Consider the following 17,339-nt stretch of genomic DNA (forward strand, 5'->3'; position numbering starts at 1 on the left):
ATCCTCCTACAAAAGCACCGCACCAACACCCACATCACTGACATTAATAGCCACCTTGAAAGGTTTTGTGTAATCCGGTGTGGCTAATACTGGGGCAGTAGTTAACACAGTTTTTCAGCTATCAAATGCCTTTTGACAGTCCGCTGTCCACTGAACCATCTTGCCTTTTTTTAACGATTCAGTGAGTGGTGCAGCTACACTGCTAAAGTTCAGCACAAACTTTCGATAAAACCCGTTCAATCCCAGGAACTGTAGAACTGCTTTTCTCGTCAACGGTGTGGGATATTCCCCAATTACTTTCATTCTAGCATCTCATGGCCCAGGAGGGTGACTTGGACTTTGGCAAATTCACTTTTAGCTAGGTTTACCACCAAGCCTGCCTTCCGAAGTCGATCAAACAAGTCTAATAAATGCTGTAAACGTTCCTTCCATGAGTGACTAAAAATCACCAGGTCATCAATATGCACTACGCAGTTGGATAAACCGGCAATGACCTTATTAGTCAGTCTCTGAAATGTGGCTGGAGCATTTTTCATACCAAATGGCATGACTTTGAACTAATATAGTCCATTTGGCATTACAAAAGCCTAAATTGCCTTTGTTCTCCCTGACAGAGGTACTTGCCAGTAGCCTCTGACCGAGTCCAACTTTGAAATGTAAGTTGATTGTCCCACTTTTTCAACACAGTCCTCCCACCGTGGAATTGGATATGCATCAGTCTTTGTAATGGCATTGACTTCGCGATAGTCCACACATAACTGTTGGGTACCATCTGGCTTTAGCACCATTACTATGGGTGAGCTCCAGTCATTGTAACTCACTTTGATTATACTATTTTGGAGCATGTGCCCTATCCCCTTCTGAACCTGTGCCAACTTTAGAGGGTTATGCCTACAAGGATGGTGCTTATATGGAACAGCATCTCCTATATCTACATCAAGCACAATTAGGTTAGTTCTTCCCAGTTTATTTCTGCACATCTCGCCCATGTGATTGTAATAACTCTTTCAGGTCATTTTGATTTTCTTGTGGAAGGTAACTCAAAAATGTATACCAATTTTTGACAACTTCCTCATTGTCCAATTTGATTTGAGGAATGTCTAATTCAGAATTGTCTGAACTTGATTCTTCCTTCTGAGCTGTAATCATTAACACCTTCTCCTCTTGCTTTCCTTCTCTATCAAAATATCTTTTGAGCATATTCACATGACACACTCTGTGAGATTTCTTCCTGTCTGGAGTCCTTATCAAGTAGTTTACCTCACTCCATTTCTTCTCAATTTAATATAGTCCACTAAACCTTGCTTTTAAAGGCTCACCTGTTACTGCAACTAACACATGAGAGTTTGTCCAGTACTCCTACCACAAATTCTCCACTCTTCTCTGGACTCTCTAGCCTCACTTTACACAACTGAGCACTTTTTGTCTCACCATGAATTCCTGTTACCAGTACCTTTTCTGGCAATAGTCCCTCAGGAGAACACATCTCCTCATCCTTCAGCATTGCAGACTGAGAGGATCCTGTGTCCCTTAATACTGTAACCTCGTTACCTACTACTCCTGGTCTATGTGAATAAACTTTACCCTTGCATGTATATTTTTTAAGCAGATCTGGCACTTCCTCCTTAATCGACCTCTGATCATCTTGTACACTTTGAGGCAGTTGTCTAACTTCCCTGGTGCTCTTTAATACTAGTCCAACAAAACTTCCAGGCTTGTCTGGCTTCCCTACATCTAGCTTTCTCCTAGCCCACCAACACTGTGATTTCATGTGGCCCACTTTATTACAGTGAAAACACCGGAGCTTTTTAACTTCTTTGTGCCCCTCAAAGGTTTCTTTTTCACCCTGTGATAAGTTATCCTTATGATCTTCACTCTGATCTACCTTTCCCTTTCCAAATGAGGATTTTTCTTGGCCCCAGTTTCTATCCCTCATGGACTGAAATTGGTTCTGGAAGCCAAACCGAGTTTTATGGAGCAGTTCATAATCATCAGCCACTTCAGCTGCTAACCTTGCTGCTTTAACTCTCTGCTCTTCCACATGTGTTCTCATTACTTCAGGCAGTGAATTTTGAATTCTTCCAAAGAATTACCTTTCTAAAGGCATCATAGGTTTGCTCAATTTTTAAAGCTCTTAATCACCTATCGAAATTACTCTGTTTGATCCTTTCAAACTCAGGATAGGTTTGATCAGGGTCCCTCCTTTGATTCCTGCAAAGTTGTCTATAGACTCTGGTACAAGCTCATATGCACTTAAAATGGCTTTTTCTCACCTCCACATACTCCCCAATTACCTCCTCTGATGGTGATGCAAATACCTCACCAGCCCTACCCACAAGTTTTGTTTGGATCAACAAAACCTACATTGCCACTGGCCACTGCATTTGTTTAGCCACCTTTTCAAATTAGATGAAAAAGGCTTCGACATCCTTCTCATCAAATTTAGGCAATCTTTGAACATACTTCAACAGTTTCTCACAAGGCTTCTGACTACCAAGGGATTGCACCTCCTCACTCTCTTCCTCATTAAGCCTACCCTCAGCCTTTATCTCCAGCCTTTTAAGCTGTCTTTCCTTTTTAAGTGTCAGTTTTGAAACTCAAAAGCTCTCTCTTTTTCTCTGCTCTCTTTTTCCCTCTCTTCTGCGTTTAATCGTAACTCAAGCTGTTTCATTTCTGCTGCCCTTTCCTTATCTTTTTCTTCCAACTCAAGCTACTTCATTTGCAGCTAATTCTTGCCATCTCTATAGATTCTGATGGTTTCTCCAGCAAGTTTAAATGCTGAGCTACTGCTGTAATTATCTCTCCTTTCCTCACAGAAGCAGCTTCTCTGCTAATTCTTGCAACTTGGTCTTTTTGCAAAACTTCCAAAATCACCACATCCACCTCCAGAAAACTTCTGCCAACTGAAACAACCATTTCTATCCCAAATTTTGTCCACGTAACCAAACCAATACCCAAAATAAAGACACTAGCACCTACCACTCACTGTTTAAAATCCCACAAAAAGCCCCCAATCTGTTATGGACTAGGTCAGACAAATTAAAACATTCTTAAGCTGGCAGCACAGATCATAACTTTACAATTTCGGGTAAGGATACAATGAAAATTACCCAGATTAAGTTAGCTGGGTTGACAACTAGGTTTTAAAACAGACAAAAATTATTCACAAAATTACACAATGAAACTCAAAGAACAGAATTAAGAACCCCTACAGAATTCAACCTATAGACTTAATTAGACTGTTCCAAATATACACAACAGTCCCTATAAGCAAACTCCCTTTAAAGCCCAGTATAAATGGAACACATGCTTACAGGTTGAAGTTGAAGGGCAGAAAGAGAGAGAGTTTCCACACAGCTCCCTGTTGAACTTCCAACCAGCTCAAGACTGAACTAAACTGTTCAGTTCAGTTAGAGAGCTGACCACTCCTCTTTCATTATGCAGGTCACTTCTAAGACATTACCACTTTGGCCTGAAGTCTCACCTGTTTACATATAAACAAAAGGCCTCTCAAAATACTGTTCATCTCTGTACCAAACCAGACTGATTGGAGCCCGGCCCAGTTTATTACCCCTCTGAATAAAATCAAGGGCAGAGTCTCCTTGAGCCAAGGAACACCTTTTCGAAAAAAAAGAGACTAGCTTTGTGACACCCTGTGCATTCCCTCTGTGGTCAGAATATCCTTCCTCACAGCTGCACATATGCTCCAAGTGCAGCCTTATCAGTGTCCTGTACAATTGAAACAGGAATTCTTTGCTCCTGTATTCAAATCCTCTTATAATAAAATCCAACGCAGTGTTGGCCTTACAAATTACTTGCTGCACCTGCATGCTAGCTTTCAATGATCTGTGAACAAAGACACCTGGGTCCCTTTGGATATTAACTTTCCAATCTCTCACTATTTAAGAAATATCCTCCTACAAAAGTGGATAACTTTACAATTATCCACATTATTATTGATCTGATATTTATTGCCCACTCACTCAGCTTACCTGAATCATTTGAACACTCTTTACATCTTCCTCATAACTCACATTCTCACAAAGTTTTGCATTATCTGACAATTTTGAAATCTTACAGTTAGTTCCCATCTCAAAATCATTGATACAGATAGTGAGTAAGTGGTTCCAAGCACTGCTATTTTCAGTGTCCCACTGGTTACATGCTGCTAACCTGAGCATGACCCATTTATTCCTACTCTCAGCTTTCTGCTTGGTTCTCATCATCCTCAGTCCCATGCAGTTTATTTTAATCTTCAAATGTTTTACATTGTCCATTGTAATTGTTTTGTTTGCAGTAACGGTATGGGATTGATTTTTCAGCAGTATTTTGATTGTGCATATTTGTTCATTGTCAACTTCCAGATGCTGTCTTTCGAAAATGAAAATCTAAAGTCTTTCTTCATAACTTCTTTGTCTAATACTATGGATCAGATTCTCCTTCTGAACTTCCTCCAGGATTTGAATTATTCTCCTTTATCTCACTGTGACCAGAACTGGACACAGCACGTAAAGGGCAGTCTAAGCAAAGCACAATATGATTTCACCAACCGTTAGTCTGATTGGTACCCGGTGCTTTTTATATTTTATTCATGAGATGTGAGCAATGCCAGTAAACCAAGATGATTGACATCCAACAACCACAACCATCTTAGAGTCAAAGAGTCATAGAGATATACAGCATGGAAACAGACCCTTCAGTCCAACCCATCCATCCCAATCAGATATCCCAACCCAATCTAGTCCCACCTGCCAGCACTCGGCCCATATCCCTCCAAACACTTCCTGTTCATATACCCATCCAAATGCCACTTAAATGTTGCAATTGTACCAGCTTCCACCACTTCCTCTGGCAGCTCATTCTATAACTTTTTCTGCATGAAAAAGTTGCCCATTAGGTCTCTTTTATATCTTTCCCCTCTCACCCTAAACCTATGCACTCTAGTTCTGGACTCCCCGACCCCAGGGAAAAGACTTTGTCTATTTATCCTATCCATGCCCCTCATGATTTTGTAAACCTCTAGAAGGTCACCCCTGAGCCTTCGATGCTCCAGAGAAAACAGCCCCAGCCTGTTCAGCCTCTCTCGATAGCTCAAATCCTCCAACCTGGCAATATCCTTGTACATCTTTTCTGAACCCTTTCAAGTTTCACATCATCTTTCTGATAGGAAGGAGACCAGAATTGCACAAACTGTCAAAATAAAACCTCTACTTGAAACCATCCAGCATAAGTAGAGAAGAAATCAGACGCTCCAGCGAAAACAGCCCCAGCCTGTTCAGCCTCTCCCTATAGCTCAAACCCTCCAACCCTGGCAACATTCTTGTAAATCTTTTCTGAACCCTTTCAAGTTTCACAACATTTTTCCGATAAGAAGGAGACCAGAATTGCACGCAATATTCCAACAGTGGCCTAACCAATGTCCTGTACTGCCGCAACATGACGTCCCAACTCCTGTACTCAGTACTCTAACCAATAAAAGAAAGTATATCAAACACCTTCTTCCCTATCCTGTTTACCTGTGACTCCACTTTCAAGGAGCTATGAACCTGCACTCCAAGGTCTCTTTGTTCAGCAACACTCCCTAAGACCTTACCATTAAGTCTTGCTAAGGTTTGCTTTCCCAAAATGCAGCACCTTGCATTTATCTGAATTAAACTTCGTCTGCCATTTCTCAGCCCATTGGTCAAGATCCTGTTGTAACCCTCTTCACTGTCCACTACACTTCCAATTTTGGTGTCACCTGTAAACTTACTAACTGTAACTCATTTGCTCGCATCCAAATCATTTATTTAAATGACAAAACGTAGAGGACCCAGCACTGATCCTTGTGGCACTCCATTGGTCACAGGCCTCCAATCTGAAAAACAGCCCTCCACCACCACCTTCTGTCTTCTGCCTTTGAGCCAGTTCTGTATCCAAATGGCTAGTTCTCCCTGTATTCCGTGAGATATAACCTTGCTAACCAGTCTCCCATGGGGAACCTTGTCAAACGCCTTACTGAAGTCCATTTGGATTACATCTACCACTCTTAAACAGTGGCACCATGTTAGCCAACCTCCAATCTCCCGGCACCTCACCTGTGACAATCAATGATACAAATATCTCAGCAAGAGGCCCAGCAACCACTTCTGTAGCTTCCCACAGAGTTCTAGGTTACACCTGATCAGGTCCTGTGGGTTTATCTACCTTCATGTGTTTCAAGACATCCAGCACTTCCTCCACTGTAATATGGACATTTTGCAAGGTGTCACCATCTATTTCCCTAGTCTATATCTTCCATATCCTTTTCCACAGTAAATGCTGATGCAAAATACTCATTTAGTATCTGCCCCATCTCGTGTGGCTCCACACAAAGACCTCCTGCTGATTTTTGAGGGGCCCTATTCTCTCTCCAGTTACCCTTTTGTCCTTAATGTATTTGTAAAATCCCTTTGGATTCTCCTTAATTCTATTTGCCAAAGCTATCTTATGTCCCCTTTTTGCCCTCCTGATTTCCCTCTTAAGTATATTCCTACTGCTTTTATACTCTTCTAAGGATTCACTCGATCTATCCTGTCTATATCTTATATATGCTTCCTTCTTTTTCTTAGCCAAACCCTCAATTTCTTCAGTCATCCAACATTCCGTGTATCTATCAGCCTTTCCTTCTTCTGGATTCTTGTTATTTCATTTCTGAAGGCTTCCCATTTTCCAGCAGTCCCTTTACCTGTGAACATCTGCCCCCAATCAGCTTTTGAAAGTTCTTACCTAATACCATCAAAATTGGTGTTTAAGTTTAATCAAGAGACATATCTCCAAAAACATATAATCAAGAAAGAACCCACTCTACTCACTACTGCAGACTTTCTGCAGGCCACACTTAAAAACAACAATTCACTTATCTGATTCTGTGCTGTGAACTTCATCCAACAGTTCCTCCAAGATCATTTATGAATTTCACTGTTTGATAATTTTCCCAGATGCACTCCGATGTCGATCCTTTGTGCTGGGATGAGTCTAACCAAGGAATGTCAATTACCTGATTCAAGTGAGCGGGAGAATTGACGTTTTGGGCAAAAGCCCTTCATCAGGAAAACCTCATTCCGGATGAAGGGCTTTTCCCTGAAACATCGATTCTCCTGCTCCTCGGATGCTGCCTGACCTGCTGTGCTGTTCCAGCACCGCACTCTTATATTCTCATATCCAGCATCTGCAGTCCTCACTTTCTCCTATTGCCTGATTCCTATTGACTCCAGTTTTGCTAATTGTCCTTGAAGCCACACTTGTTAAAACAGGACCTTACTGTCAAAGACAGGCACCCTCTCCTCACATCTTGAGTTTATCTCTTTTGTCCTTGGTTGATTAAGGCTGTAAAAATGTCAAGAGCTGAGTGGCCTTGGTCAAACACAAACTGAGTGTTAGCGAACTGTTTGTTGCTGAGAAAGTGCCACTTATTAGCACTGTAGATGGCCTTGTGTCGCTCTGCAGATGATTGGAAGTAGACTGATGGAGTGGCAATCTCTTAAATTGTATTTGTCTTTTTTATGGATAGGAAATACCAGGGTAATTTTTGCATATTTCCAGGGAATTGCCAGGACTGGAACAGCTTGGTCAAAAGCATAGTTGATTTTGGAGCTCAAATCTTCAGTGTTATTGTTGTCAGGACCTAAAGCATACTTCAGTTCAGCATTTTGCACTAATATGTCTGGCTCCCCCACCATTTAAGATGGAGATATTTTTGGAATGTCCTTGTCCTGTGTACCATCATTCACTACTGGCTGTGACAGGACTGCGGTGAAAACGATCTGATTTATTATTTAATTGATCACTTAGCACTGTCAACATCATGCTGTTTCCATTGTCTGGCATGTAAGTAGCCCTGGGTTGTAGTTTTATTGACACTTTATTTTTAGTTACAGCCAGCACTGTTCCTGGCATACCTTCCCTTACTCCTCATTGAATTAAGGTTTTTCGCCCAGCTTGCAGCTAACAATAGATTTGGGGATATGTATCGTGGAAATTAAATTGACTCAACTCAAATGCTAGCAAGAGCAAAGAAAAAGTTTATTTTGGACTCTGCAGAGCCTACCCAATACATTGGCAAGATGCCTCATGTAAGGGGCGCCTCATGACTTTCACATGCTCCCTTTATACTATACTTCGCTTTTCCTTATCATATCTCAAGGTTGGGAGCTTAGAACATTCAAGCTCCTTTCCACATATGGAGTAGTTTTTCTCATTCCTTGATTGTTGATATGATAGTTTACTGTCCTTGTGAGACAACTGTGAGTCTGGTTTAACTTTACATTTTTCCCTGGCTTTGCTTTTTATGTCTGCCTGCAAGACTTTACAAAGTATTCTTTTACAGATTTCACAATAAATGTTTATTTTCCATTACAATATGCAAGCCCCTGAGGTTACAGATTGTGGATGATTACAATTCTGCTGCATGATGGCCAATAGCTTGTCACAAATGTCCAGATCCACATGACTTGTGTGGTGGTTACTGTTGTACATGTATCTTGCCTTGAAGGGCTCCGTATGCAGTGTGCATACAATGTTGAAACTCTATTCAGCTGTTATTCTGCTGGGGGTTTACAAGCTGCACACCACAGATATCAGTTGGTTGCTGTAATGTCATAACTTATAATGTGTCCTTCTAATTTAAATATAATAATCCATGGAGGTCCTAGCTATTGAGTAAGATACAATTTGTGTTATAATGGTTTGGAAAAACAAGTGGTGGAAAACATTGTGCTAATGAGACATACTGCATTCGAATACTGAGCAAGAAAATTATTCTATAGGTGAAACAGATGATTGCAAGTCTTACATTGCACTAAAGTGCATGGAATAAACCTTTGATGCCTTTGTTGGTTGAAGCATTGAAGAATGAAATCACACTTCAATGCTGGCAAATCGGCAAAATTCCTTCCAAGAGATCAGTTCAACTCCTCTGATCAGGGTATGAGTTGAACTCTCAGCAAATAATGCAAGCCAAAGACACACTGTAAAAATATTCATAATATTCCTTCATGTAAATTGGGACACAGCAGAATTCCTAAAAGAATTCAAAATACTTGAACACCATTCAAAGGTATGGTTTCTGGATTCAGGTTTGATGCAGAGTATCAAGCAAGTTTTGCTTAGCAATTGGGAATGAGGGTCTGCACAGACTTAATTAAAAATCACACAACACCAGGTTATAGTCCAACAGGTTTATTTTGAAGCACTAGCTTTCGGAGTGCTGCTCATTCATCAGATGGTTGAAGAGCTGAAGGCCACTCATAATACAGTCTTTTCAGAAATAAGTGCCAGTAATGAAATAACTTAAACAGGACATTAAGAGAACAAACAACCATGAAAGCAGCAAGTGGAAAAGAAATCAAGAGGGAAAAAATAAAATGATGGAGAGGCCAGTCCATTATTAGAGCTGGTTTAAAAGGAGAAAATATACTGGACCAACAAATGCTTAAAACTTTGATTGAATTAGGAGAATCTAGGGAGTAAAAACAGCAGCTTCAAAATGTGTTGGAAACAAAACAGCAAAGAAGATTTGTAACACACAAATCAGCCTGAGGAACAAGTTCAGTCAGTTGTTAACTTCAAATGAAACTTGTGATCAGGTTAAACAAGTTCTGTGACAGCAGCTACAGCCCCATGCAAGAAAGACTTGACAATACAAATAGGTTGCCTGCTCCTGGACCTGGCTAAATTCATCTCCAATAGATCCTGACAGGAGGTTGTGGATCCAAGAAGTTAATCAATTCATAATAAAGAATTGATTTTTGGACCGTTATTACTGATATGACAGTTATTATTCCAAATCCCGTTATGGACAGATACATTTGTAACGGATAAATTGGTAACAATTAAGTCAAGTAAATTTAACTGTCTTGATGGTTCCCTCATCGTCTGCTGCAGACCCAGTCTAGGAGTTTTGTCCTGCAGCAATTAACTAGTTTGGCCAGTAGTGGTGTTAACAACCCATTCTGATGATAGACATTGAAATCCCCCATCAGTGCACATTCAGAGACTTTGCTACTCTCAGTGCTTCATTCATTTGGTGTTCAACATGGAGGAGTAGTAATGCATCAACTGTGTGGAAGTGTAATCAGTAGTAATCAGCAGGACATTTAATTGAATGCTTGACCTGAGAACATGTCACTTCATAGGGTTGGGAGGCAATGATGAAGATTCCAACAGTAGCCCCCTCCTGACTGTGTATCACTGCTCTACCACCTTTCATAAATCTCTCCTGTATGTGGAACAGTGCATACTGGGACCTTGTGTAATATGATTAGCTCAGTATGATTATGTCAATCTGTTACCTGAGTCATTTGTGGGACAGCTCTCCTAAGTTTGGCACAAGCCCCCTGACGTTACTAAGCAGGGTCAACAAGGCTGACTTCACTGGTTCCAGTGTCTAGGTTGATACTGAGTGGTGTGATTAGTTTCATTCCTTTGAGCTTTTGTATTGCTGTGACATTGCTGTGGATCTTATTCCTGGGTCTTGTAGGCCAGAGAAGGCAAGGACTGCAGATCTGTCCCTAAAGGACACTAATGAATATTTAAGGCAATGGTTTTACGGTCACCATTAGACTAGCTTTTTATGCCAAATTTAGTTGAGCTTAAATTCTACAAATTGCTGTGATAGGATTTGAACCCAGATGATGAGCCTTTGGATTACCAGTCTAGTGACCTTGCCACTACAACACCGCTTCCCCACATGTAAACTGTCAAAATTGTCAAGTGTGATAAAGTGTCACGAATATTTGGTCACGTTAGAGGATCTGGTAAATACTTACACTGAAAATGAAAATAGTCCTTTCAGTTTCTTTTAGCTCCCTTTCATGCATGTATCTTCCTGTGAACAGAATTAAAATACTCCATGTATCTGTGCTTAGTCACTGTAGAAAGGACCGTTGATGCTTCCAGAGTTAATCTGTTAACTCAATACTGGTGCCATCATATCTAGAAGGAAGTAAGCATCCTTTCCAGCATTAGCCCCTTTCTAAGGAGGTATCCGCAAGGAAATCAAATTTCCCTTTAACTGGAGAGACTTTTCATGAACTGAAAAGACTCTCCAAAAACACCTTTTAGAAATGATTAACTAAAATTCAGCTAAAACAATTGAGAATTTTCACTGAATTAATTTCCCTGATTAATTTGCAGATTTTGGAAGAATACTAAAGAATGAAAAGAGATGTCACAATGAAGGAAAATGATCTGCAGGAAAAATAAAGTTATCATACTGTAAAGTTAATTTTAAAACATTGTGGATTTTTAATTATTAATAGTTTACTGTTTAGTTGATATTACTGTAATAGTTTATGATAATTCAATATATTCTTGTTCATTATCATTGCTTAGCAATGAACTAGTTAATTAACTGCCATATAATGCATAGTAGATATTGATATCGACTATTAAATTTTTGAGCCCCTGAGGCTCTTTCAATTTGAGAACACAACACAAAAAACATTTCACACATATATGGGGCTGAGTACTGGCCTGTTGGTGTGATGAGAGAATTTATTACACATGATCTGAGTTAGTAGCTTCCTGACAATAAATGAGACTGAATCGGAATCATATGATACATTGCATCATTTTACCCAGATGAAGGTGAACCAGACATATATGTTTTTCAAATAAATGGTTCCCTTTTTCAAATAAAATTAACTATTTATAGCGCATGGAAATGCCTTTTTACTCATTGCAATTTTATTCATCCCTGAAGTATGTGTGGTGTACCTATATGAACAGATTCAGTGACTTAATACCCTCCAACCTGTACTGCATTATCGCCACTGTGATAAATGGGGAGATTTTGAGGCAATCTAGAAACACAAGATTGCCATTCATGAGGTGCTATGGAACATCAGAAGCAGCAGAGTTGTAGTTCATCTGTGACCTCCTGGCCTGGCATAACCACCGCCCTTCTTCCATTATTATGATTGAAACTGAGGGATCAACCTTGGCACATGTGATAGATAGAACAAAGCAATCCCATAATGAATGGATCAGAAGTCATTCTCATTCATTCTGTCGCAGTCCAACAGTGAATGGTTCAGAAGAGATTTAACAGGAGGTGGCTGGATATGGAAGTTTTAGGTTATAAAGAAAGGCTGGACAGGCTGGGACTTCTTTCACTGCAGTGTAGGAAGTGGAGAGGTGATCTGATAGGAGTTTATAAAATAATTAAAGGTATGGGTACAGTTAATGGTAGTTGTCTTTTCCTTTAGGATGGGGGATTTCAACACTAGGGGGCACATTTTTAAGGTGAGGGGTAAGAGATTTTAAAAAGATATGAGCGGCAAATTGTTTACACTGGGGGTGGTTCATGAGTGGATGAACTTCCAGAGGAAGTGATGGATGCGGGTAGTTTTGGATAAGTACATGAATAAGAAAGGTTTGGTGTATTATGGGTCAAGAGCAGACAGGTGGGACTATTCTAGTTTGGGATTATGGTCAGCATGGATTAGTTGGACCAAACTTTCTGTGTCCGTGCTGAATAACTCTCTGACCATATAACTCTAAAACTACTGGAAAGAGGGTACTCCACAAAATCTCCTTCCTCAATAACAGGGCAGCCAGCACATTAAAAGTCAAGGTTGAGGCAACTGCTACAGTCTTCAGCCTGAAATGTTGAGTGGATGATCCATCTCAGTCTCCTGAGGATCCCAGCATCACAGATACCAGTTTCAGGCAATTAGATATACTGCACATAATATCAAGAAATTACTAAAGACACAAAGGCTAGGGTCTTGGCAAATGCACTGAAGATTTTGGTTGCACAATTACCTGGGCCACCAGCCAGGCTGATACAATACAGCTGCCATATTGGCATCGATCTGACAATGTAAATTTGTCCAGGTGCATCCTGTCTAAATTTGCAGGTCATATCTAACATGAACACCCATGACCCCATCCACGTACTCCTATTTCAATATCAGCAAAATGTTAGAATGTGTCATCAAGTTCCACTAAGTAGCACTTTCACAGTCATAGCCTGCTGACTGATGCTCAGTTTGGGTTATGCCCAGGCCACTCAGCTCCTGACCTCTTTCCAAGTTTTGTTGATCATGGATGAAAGAACTGAACTCCAGAGGTGAGGTAAGAGTGACTGCCTGGACATCCAAGCTGCATTTGATTGAATATGGCATGAAAGAGCCCTAGCGACACTGGCACCAAATGGCATCAGAGAGGCATAGTAGACCAGCTATCTGACCCCATCACATTGTATCTGAAATAAGACTGCACCCAGACCTGTAGATGAGGCATCTGCTACTGTTGTACTTGGGGATCTGGGTCATAGTGTCAGAGGACCTCAGACAAAAAGAGCAACTCTCTAATCAGGAGTTGAAAAGTGTGGCGCTGAAAAAGCACAGCAGGTCAGGCAGCTTCCGAGGAGCAGGCGAATCAACGTTTCGGGCATAAGCCCTTCATCAGCCCATTCCTGATGAAGGGCTTATGCCACAAAACATCGACTATCCTGCTCCTCAGAAGCACCTGCTGTGCTTTTCCAGCGCCACACTTTTCGATTTTGATCTCCAGCATCTGCAGTCCTCACTTTCTCCAACTCTTTAATGCATTCAAGTGAATGCTGTTTATATTCATTTCATCGCCACATTTGATCATACTTCAGAAGTTATCAAAGACGTTCATTAACCTGAGTTAAGTAAGGTAAGAATGTCCCCCCATGATTTACCATTACCATTAACCATGAGAGTTTTGTAGTATTTCTGGCTAGTGGAAAGGTGCTGATGGCTTCTATTTTTGTGGATCTAACATTAGTCCTGTTACTTTTGCAGTATGTCCCAAGAACTTGATAATGGACTTGGAAAACATACACTTGACATTGAGTATTAAACCAGCATCCTGTAGCCTATGCAAGACCTCTGTATTCCATTCTCATGTTGAGCTTTAGTGGACTAGTGGAAGAGAATGTTGTCCATATAACATTCAATACCTTCCACTCTTTTCAATATATTAGACATTTGTAGGTCAAAGGGCTGACAGTTAACGCAATAATATTCATAATACATTTTTTTTTGGTTGACACTTAGCTACCCTCTGGACAATTAGGGATGGAAAATAAATAGATCCATAGAATCCTGCATTGTGGAAAGAGGCCGTTCTACCCACCAAGTCCACATCGAGCATCCAAAGAGCATGCCACCCAGATCCTATTCCAGTAACCCTGCATTTACCAAAGCTAACCCCATTTAGCCTGCACATCCCTGGACACTATGAGGACACTAACCTTCACACCTAATCAGCTGTTTCACAGAACTTTATGGGAAGCTAGGGAAGAGATTGCTGGACCCCTTACTGTGGTATTTGTATCATCTACACCAGGGGTAAGGTGGCAGAAGATTGGAGATTGACTATTGTGACATTATTTAAGAAAGACTATAGGGAACTATAGACAAGTGAGCCTTATGTCAGTGATGGGTAAGTTGTTGGAGGGAATATTGTAAGATTTACACGCATTTGCAACGGGAAAGGATTTATTAAAGATATTCAACATGGTTTTGTGGCTGGGAAATTGTGTCTCATTAACTTGATTGAGTTTTTTGAAGAGGTGACAAAGAAGATTGATGAAGGCATAGCAGTAGACATTTCTATCTGGACGTAAGTAAAGCATTCAACAAGGTTCTGCATTGGTAGACTGGTTAGTAAGGTTAGATCACATGATATTCAGGGAGAGCTGGCCATTTGGAAACAAATTGACTGCAAGGTACGAGACAGAGGGTGGTGGTGGAGGGTTATTGTTTGGACTGGAAGCCTGCGACCAACAATATGCCACATGGATCAGTGCTGGATCAAGTGGTTTTTGTAATTTATAGAAGTGATTTGGATATGAATTTCAGAGGCATGGATCGTAAGTTTTGGATGACACCAAACTAGGTGGGACTGTTAGGGATACTCATGACAGAACAGCATAAAATGGCCGACAAAAGCCCCAACAGGTTTTGCAGTACACGATTAACAGAAATTAAAGAGTGTGGGAAAAATGTGTTTTCTCAGCACAGAAAACAATAGCTGTCTGTGATCTTGGATGTGCAACTTTCTTTGCTCTCCTGAAGATAAGAACATTAAACACCACTTCACTTAAGTTTTTTTTCTAATCAACCAGTTATAATATTTAATTAATTAAGATTCTTCAAGATAATCATTGATATAGTTTCACCATAAATTATAGATTTAACACATACATCAATCAGTAAACAAAACATTCGAAACAAAGGTGTAAAAACTAATTATGAGTAATGGAGGGAACCTCCCTATCTCTTATCAAGGACAGTGGTTAAGAGAGTGGGAATGAAAGGAAATCACAAAAAGGCCTTGTTACAGCCTTGTACAAGATAACAGACACAGATGTCATAATTGAGAGATAAGGGTCACAAGTGACCAGAGAGAGTTCAACTTCTCACATGCTAAAATGGCCCAATCAGATCACAGCAACAAGCAATTAATAATATAGAGTAATGTACTAAAACCCAATCATATTTGGACAACCCAGCACTAATTTACCAATAGTACATAGAGGGAGGGAGTATATGTTACCATGTTAAAGTAACAAGAAAATGTATAAAAGAAAGCTTAGTTGTTTTAAAATCAGAGCATCATCGACTTTTCTTCCAATCTGAGCTGAAGATTAAAGGGATAATTGAACCCTCACTTTGAGGCCAGATTCAATGTGGTCTTTAACCTCTCCCTGCATTGTACCGGTAATGCTTGAATAAATTACCACGTGCCTGAATTCTGCTTGTCTGTTGAAAATTTGTTACTTACTCTTACAATGATACTGGATGAAATGATAGCTCATCCAAGCTCAACTGGTGGTCTAGTAGGTTGACAGCACAGAGGTAATTATAGGTTGTGAGACATGATAGTGATCTAGAACTGGATGTGATCAGCAGACATGTTTGAATTTATCACTGAGGAATGCATAATGTTGCTGAAGGACGACAGGTAGACGATGTATACTTGGGAATAAAGAATGCATTCCTATGTGGCAGTTATTGACCCTTCTCATCCTTTTCAAACTGCCAGCTGTCTTTGACATAGTTGACCACACCATCCAACCTCCAATGCCTCTGCACCATCATCCATTTCGATGGGACTGCTCTCATCTGATTGTTTAATTAAAAACCAGAGAATCACTTGCAATGATTTCTCTTCCAGCTCCTGCACTGTTACCTCGGTTATTTCCAAAGTATCTATTCTTTGTCCCCTCCTATTTCTCATCTGTATGCTGCCTTTTAGGCAACATCATTCAAAAATGTAGTTGGCACCCAGATCCACCTGACCACAACCTCCCTTGTCTCCACTGCTGTTAAATTATGAGACTGGTTAGCCAATGTCTCGTACTGAATGAGAAGATATTGGAGGAGACATCGCTCCATGTTGACAGGATGGCTTTCCAAAGACTTAGACATAGGAAAATGCTTTATCAGTATCTGCTGTATGTGGGTCAATGAGAAACATCAATCAACACAGCACTAAATTTCAACTGCTCCATGGTAGATCATTGTGTTGTCACACTGAAGTTTCCAGTTTAATAAGGTTTATGTACAACAGAGCAATTAACGCTAACGTTGTAATACTCACAGCATCCGGGATAGGATTCAGTGTAGAGTTTGTTGGATCCAAACCAGAATCTTTAAGACACAGAATTTGCTGGGCATCAAAGACTAAACTGATAAAAGTTATACTTTCTCCCAAATCCGTAATCTAAATAAAGAAATAGAGTTGTGCTTAATAAAGGTTGCTTCAAAGGAATTCCAATAGGAGCTGGACTAGTTAAAAAATATTTCAGGTAAGTGAGGAGGAGGCATCAGCTCCCCTCTTTTTAAACACATCATGGTCGGTCATAACAAATAACATCATTTCTCTTTCAGTATGCAGCTATCACACTTCATGCCAAATGTAATAAACAAGATAAAATTGAAGGAGAACTAATTCAAGGTTTTCTTGAGTGAAGGCAAATCATCATTACCTACGAATCAGAAAATAAATACAAAAATGTAAAATCATAAGAGCATAAGAAGTATGTCTGGGGAGTATGCTTTTAGCTCCACAAATTGGTGTAGATTGAATATAAATCTAACTCTAACCTTAACCCTATCACAGGTGTCCCATCCTGTAGCATGTCACAGCAAGTTTTTCCAAGAAGCCAAGATTGTAAGCGATCATTGATCAAAAGAGAGGTTCCAAGGCCAGAGGGAAAACACTGACAAGATTGGGCTGACTGTGCATGGGCTTCTGATAGGGAAATCAAGCTTGACAAATTTCCCACAGATGTAAATAATAGTGCTAATAAGGGGGATCTTGTGAACATGGTTTAA

At 40.2% G+C, this 17,339-nt stretch overlaps 1 protein-coding gene across 1 annotated transcript in view; it reads left to right on the forward strand.

Annotated features, from left to right (window-relative positions):
- LOC122551901 (secreted phosphoprotein 24-like) overlaps positions 1 to 11,761 on the forward strand; it is a 29,636-nt gene extending 17,875 nt beyond the window's left edge. Inside the window, exon 6 of the mRNA XM_087988588.1 lies at positions 11,155 to 11,761. The gene's annotated coding sequence lies outside the window, so the exon portion shown is untranslated. The remainder of the gene's footprint in view (positions 1 to 11,154) is intronic.
- The last annotated feature ends 5,578 nt before the right edge of the window (positions 11,762 to 17,339 follow it).

This window comes from Chiloscyllium plagiosum, unplaced genomic scaffold (assembly GCF_037043375.1).
Source record: "Chiloscyllium plagiosum isolate Xiang-an unplaced genomic scaffold, Cpla_swu_hap1 HiC_scaffold_7, whole genome shotgun sequence".
Classification (NCBI taxonomy): Eukaryota; Metazoa; Chordata; class Chondrichthyes; order Orectolobiformes; family Hemiscylliidae; genus Chiloscyllium; species Chiloscyllium plagiosum.